At 53.9% G+C, this 6,075-nt stretch overlaps 1 protein-coding gene and 2 non-coding genes across 4 annotated transcripts in view; 2 read left to right on the top strand and 1 right to left on the bottom strand.

The window, feature by feature from the left end:
- Window positions 1–996: 996 nt before the first annotated feature.
- On the bottom strand, window positions 997–1,099 carry LOC111816997. The gene has a single exon (XR_002821296.1). It is a non-coding gene; the product is annotated as a small nucleolar RNA U13 (small nucleolar RNA).
- Window positions 1,100–5,137: 4,038 nt separating this feature from the next.
- LOC111816993 lies at window positions 5,138–5,253 on the top strand. Its single transcript, XR_002821292.1, has one exon. It is a non-coding gene; the product is annotated as a small nucleolar RNA SNORA44 (small nucleolar RNA).
- A 29-nt stretch (window positions 5,254–5,282) lies between these two features.
- Agpat3 (1-acylglycerol-3-phosphate O-acyltransferase 3) overlaps window positions 5,283–6,075 on the top strand; it is a 74,144-nt gene continuing 73,351 nt past the window's right edge. For both annotated transcript variants that reach the window (XM_023715906.1, XM_023715907.1), the window contains exon 1: window positions 5,283–5,657. The gene's annotated coding sequence lies outside the window, so the exon portion shown is untranslated. The remainder of the gene's footprint in view (window positions 5,658–6,075) is intronic.

Genomic DNA, 6,075 nt, shown 5'->3' with positions numbered 1-6,075 from the left:
CAGAGGGCCTAGAGCAAGGGCGGTGAGAGCCTGGGAGGAGCCAGGACTTCCGGGGACTTTTTTGTGCAACTGGTGAGCAGGTCAGGTCAAGGACAATGTGCACAGCCCTGTAGAGCTGGCGTATGGGGTGGAGCCAGGTAATGGAGGGCATGAACTCAGGAATCTGCAGGGGACAGAACAACAGGGACAATGGACAGGACCTCAGAGACTCAGCCTGGGCCCTTGTAGCTAGCATCTTTGGGAACAGATGTGACCAGGAAGGGGAGGCAGGGAGTGAGTCTGCAGCAGTGGACACGGGACAGGATGGGCCAGGCTTATGCTAAAGCAAGAAGCCAGGGCAAAAGCTCTAGAGAAGGCTCCTTGGCATAGCCCACTGACCACGTATCAGAGAGGTGGTCCAGGGCATAGCAGGGCTTACTAGTGCTGGGCCCCAGGGCCATCTTCAAATCTAAACCTGGTGTCCATCCAGGACAATATTCCAGAATCTCCACTAAGCTGAGCCCTCTGGGTCTCGAAGGTCAAGCGGGAGCCTTTCAGCTCTATGGGGAGCAGTTGGCTTTCCCAGGAGTCCATGGGCGAGAGCTCTGCTATGGTCGCCTGGTACTCATGGGGCCCTGGGGAGCCAACCTGTGCAGTTGCCCTCTGCTTCCTGGCCTTGAGGCATGGATGGACCCCAGGGGGTTGCCCTTTCATCTGATAGTGCAGCCCCCTCAAGGCCACGGGGCAACACATGGTGAAGCTTAGGCCAGGAAGGGACCAAGCTTTGCTCAGGTCCCAGGCAGTGACATGGCTGTTGCTCTGCCTACCTCTCTCCCACTCAACAACAGATGCTGTGGCCACTGCCAGGCCACCTAGCATGAGTGTCCAGCAGGCTCCTGAGCCACGGGGCCTGGAACATGAGTTTGTGAGTGGGGCGGAGTGGTATTCCTGCATTTCAGAGCTGGCCACTGGGTCCCTGCACCTGCCTTCTCTTCTTTTTTTTTTTTTTTTTTTTCAAGTCAGACAGATAATGTGCCCACGTCATAAAAAGGTTTAGAGGGAGGCACATCTCATGAATAAGGCATGAACACCCAATCATCACGCTCATGAACCAAAGGATCTTAAATTTCAGTTTTTTGGTGTTTTTTTTTTTTTTTTTTTTTTTTGTTGTTGTTGTTGTTGTTTTTTGCAGAACTGGGGATTGAACTCAGACCCTTGTGCTTCCCCGGAAAATGCTTATTTTACTGAGCCATCTCCCTGACCCATGTCTTCTCTTCCTACCAGCCCCCAAGTTCCTTCTGGATTCCCCTCCAGGAGGTGGGGCAAGCCAGGAGCCACAGCAGGGTCTCTGGTTGGCCCAAGAACTAGTGGCTCCTACTCCTCAGGGCACAGCAAGGGTGGAATGGGAAGGGCTGTGCAGCCCCAGGGCTATGGGTAGAGAGCGAAGCCCAGAGGAGAAGCACCTCCTGCCTTGCCTGAGGACTTTGCAATGTTTTTTGAAAAGCTCCTGAGCAATTTGTGTTTCTTGCAGAGAGAACACACATCTATCTTCTGAGCAGTGGGGACCAACACCTCAAGTCTGAACCTCAGGACCTGAGAATGTATTTGGAGCTGGGGCCTTTTACTGAGGTAACACAGTTAAAATGAGGCCACCAGGGGGTCTTGATCCCACATGACTATGTCCTAAGAAGAGGGCAGGGCACAGAAGGATGTCCCCGGGGGCACAGGGAGAAGATGCCAGCTGCCCAATTGCAAGCCAAGATGGAGGAGGCCTCAGGGAGTACCCAGTGTGACACCCTGGCCTCAGCCCTCCAGTCCCAGGAGAGACAGTGTCAGCCCTGTGGAAGCCCCAGCCCTGGCACTTGACTACACAGCCCTAACAGAACATGTAACACAAACAAATTAAGAAAATGCCTGTCCCTTGGGCCTGCTCTCTTGAGGTGTCCTCGGCCTATAAGGGGGTGGAGACTTTTGGGAGCCAGGTGCTGTCCAGGGCCCAGACCCAGTGAGACTGGAATAGGAAGGCTTCTGCAATCCCAGGGCTATGGGTAGAGAGAAATGCCCAGAGGAGAAGCAGGCAACGGTGCCAGGAGCCCAGAGACATAGGGCAAGGGGCTAAGAGCTGAGCAAGGCAGCTCCAAGGAGAAGACAGTAGAGGTCCCTGGGACATGGCTGGGCAGACAGAATTTCACAGATACCCCAAAGCGAACTCCCTAAGTGTGTGTCCACAGATGTTTCCACTGGTCTTGGTCCCTGACCAGAAAGAAAGTGAGGCGCAGACTGGTATGCAGGCAACAGTGCTAGCCATGGAGCCAGCAAAACAACGGCACAGATGTGGGTCCCTGGCTCCTGGATCAATGACCCCTCAGACTCAGGTGGGATGCAGGGGGACAGGCATGTGACACGGTATAACACTGCTAGTGCGGCATGGAGAAATGTACTGCTGAGAAGCACAGTACAAGGCAGGACCCCAAGCCACTCATCTAGCAGTTGCAAGTGGTTGCCATGAGCTCACTGGTGGCCTGGTGTTTTTTTCCTTGTGGTGACTTCTGGGTACCAGTGAGCTGCTCTGTGGCTCTGCTTCCAGAAACTTCTTGGTATAGAGTCAGAGGACACCATCTCAGGCTGGGCCTGCCAGGTTCTCACACCCCTGCCTTGAGCTCCAAGCCCAGGACAGCAGGGGCCCTGCCTCCCACACCACCTCCTGGCACTGCTGCCTCACCCCTTGACCCTGGAAGAGAGGGCCAGGGTCTTCTTTCCCGACCTCTCAGGACCTGAATTGTGTGCTGGGTGGGTAAGAAGTGTTACAGCTCTTCTATGCACCCTGAAAACATGATGGTTTAGAAATAGTTTGTGTGTCTATAACATTAACCCTAGAAAATATCTTGAAGAAGTAGTTGTGCAAATAAATAGTTTCTGCTTGTGTGTGAGTGTACACCTGGGCAGGGGAGGGTGGGGCTTTCCCTAGAGGAACAGAAGCCTCACCTGGAACTGATCCCAGTGGCCCCATCTCCCTAGCAGCTGGGACTCTGGTCCTGACTCCCATGGACACGAGAGGGTTGTGCTCTGGTCAGAACAGCATGCAAATGCTGGGCCCACTGGCTTGGACTATGGGGTGTGAGGCCAAGAAGCCTGACTGAGGCAGCATCTCTCACTGTGTGGGGTGAGGGTCTTTAGCAGGTCCAGCATGGTTCCAGGGCCTGGCACTGAGTGGGGTGGGGTGCCAGGGGTGTGTGACCTGTATGGCTGTGAACTGAAAGGAGAGGCCAGGAATGAAGCTGCACAGCCTCAGATCCAGGGTAACCCGCAGCCACCATGCTGTCCTCAGTCTCCTCTGGCCCAGGAGTTGCAGCCTGCACTCAACCTGGCCCTCACAGCTGGACATAGGATGCTGGTAGGGTCTGCTCTAGTCAGGGTCTGGCTTTGTGGCTTCTTTCCACTATCTCCCTTGAGTCACCTTGGTGCCTGCAGCTGGCTGCTGGATGTGTGGCCGCATCCCCGAGGGCAGATCTTTGTGCGTCCCTGGGGTTCCAGTGTTGTCGCTGTGAAAAATCCCATTTGTAAATGTTTGCCTCTGTGGATTCCATGTTTAAAATAATCCATGTCCTGACAAAATCATGCTTGTTATCATTGTTTCCCGACACGGTGTTAGTCAAAAAGATCTAGTTGGGTGTGGTGGTGCATGCCTGTAGTCACAGCAATTAGGAGGCTGAGGCAGGAGGATCAGGGAGTGTTCAAGGCCACCCTGGGATACATAGCAAGATCCTGTGTCCAAGGTCAAAAAGCGACACCAACCTCAACGCCTCTCTATTCACAGTCCATGCCCACACAGATGCTTTCCAATTCAGTTACCTTGAGTTTGGTAGATGTTTACACCTGGGGGAAGCCTGCCTGAGGCTTGTCCATGCCCGAATTATCCAGGCTCCAGTCTCTCTGGGCACACCCTTGGGGACTGGGAAGACCAGTGTGCAGTTCTCTTTACAAAAAAGAAACTAACAGGGGAAATGTACTATCCTAAGGTCACAGGCTAGCATCGCGGCTTGGCCCTCAGTTCCTTTGATGTCCCAGTCCAGTCACCCTGGGAGGCCTCCCTGTGGCCATTGCTTGTTCCCTCCCCAACTTGTCCAATGTCCGGACCCCCCCCCTTGGGCCTTGGGTGAGGCTGGTCAGGAAGGTCTTCCAACAAAGGTAGTTTAGAGCTGGAAAGGCCCCTTTAGCCTTAGAGGCAGGCAGAGGGCAATGCTCAGGGTCAGTTTATTGATCTGTAAGATGGGATAACAAAATTCACGCTGAAGATTAACACCAATATCAGCAGGAGCTTGGCACATTTGCAAAGTAGGTACCTGTACCACTCTCCTCTCCTTCCTGGCAGAGAGCCCTCCCTGTATGAATAATACAAGAGGTCAGTGCTTCCCCATTCCCCCTATTTTTAACTTAGGAAGCTGGGGAATCCCAGTTTCTCTCCTATGAGGAAAACATCATCACTGGGTCATGAGAAGAAACTGAAGAGTGCCAGGCCAAGGCTCTGCTGCAGCTGGTAGTGGCCAGGGCACAGATCCTCATACCTTTTCCCTAAGCACACATAGGGTGCCAGCCAGCCATTCTCAGGGCCAGGCGCCCAAACGGCCTCTGGACAGCAGGGAGGAGGTAAGCTGGTGGCTGCCATCCAAGTGCCCTGTCTGTGTTTACTCAAATGTTTATGTGCTCCGGGACAGATCCTGCCCGAAGATCTAATCAAACCAAGATTAGATTATCTTGAGGAGCTTCACACCATCCAGACCAAGTCCTGAGCAACACAAGCAACATGCTGCCCAAGGTCTGCATAAGTAGGTGTATTTTTATTTATTTATTTTTCAGAACCGGGGATTGAACTCAGGCCCTTGCACTTGCCAGGTAAGCCACCTCCCCAGCCCCAAGCAGGTGCATTTTTATTGGTTTAAAAAAGTGAGTGTACAGTGTGCATTTATGACACAGCTGCCTGTCCCTGCCCACTCCAAGTTTCCCTGCTCTGCCATCCTGTCTCAGGTTACCCCTTCCAGACCCTTCCTGGACAACTGCAGAGACATTTTGTAACACAGAGTGGATCAGTGAGTATGTATTGCTTTTTAACTTAACAGTCTCAGAGATCAAGTTGTATCCGTGTACACAGAATCACCACATGAATGTTTTTGAAAAAAAAAAACATTTACAACTGCATGCGAGAGCAACCTGGAGAGACTTTGACAGCTCAGGTCAACCCAATACCTGTGGCTGCCACTCACCTTTCCTATAAGATAGAAAAAAAAAAAAAAAAAGAATGAAAAAAAACATTTAATGAGCAGAGCTGGAGTTTACTGAGTTGTTTTCATCTCCTCTGTAATCACGGGAGCACCAAGTCAGCACCCTGTACCTCAAGATCTGATGACCAACGCCGGCAGGCTGTGCAGGGTGAAGGCTTTGGAAAGACTGGGTTTCTACCAACACTGCACAACAGAGCTTCATTTCAAGAGTCAGCGAAGGTGAAGTCCACGAACATGTACTTTCCCCCAGGCATTTTCTGAAACCCTTTGAGGAGGCTCATGAGGAGACTCAAGCAGCCAGCACCAGGCTGTGCATACTAAACAGTTTTCGAATGAAATCCATCAGGCTCAGGAAGTCCAGCTGGACCCAAGGATCCCAGCAGGCGCCCCTGCACAGAGGTAGGGTGTAGGAAGAGGTTGGGGCGGCTGTTCCTGGGACCTACCACAGGGGTCCCTGCCTGCTTCGGATGGGGGCACAGGAGGCTGCTGTCCCTGGCTCAGGTGTCTCCAGCTAGAGCTGGATGAGGACCCAGTGTGACCCAGCGAGGTCGGCAGGGCGATTGTGGACAATTCCACGGCACGCGCGGTTCTGGACCCCGCGGGTGGGGGATGGGGTCACGTGGAGACAAGGGCAGCGAGGGGTCCCGCGGCAACCCCACCACTCCCGGCCCCGCCCCATAGCCTGCCCCGCCTCCACCTTCGCCTCGCGCCGCCCCGCGTGTCCCGCGTCCCCAGCCGTCCCGCGTGTCCCGTCCCCGCGCCGGCGGAACTCGGGGCCGCGCACAGGAAGTGGCGAGGCGGCGGGCGGGGCGGGCGC

The sequence above is a fragment of the Octodon degus genome, unplaced genomic scaffold, assembly GCF_000260255.1.
Source record: "Octodon degus isolate 3935 unplaced genomic scaffold, OctDeg1.0 scaffold00045, whole genome shotgun sequence".
Classification (NCBI taxonomy): Eukaryota; Metazoa; Chordata; class Mammalia; order Rodentia; family Octodontidae; genus Octodon; species Octodon degus.
The sequence above is the reverse complement of the archived record's forward strand: the minus strand, read 5'-3'. Positions and strand labels throughout refer to the sequence as shown.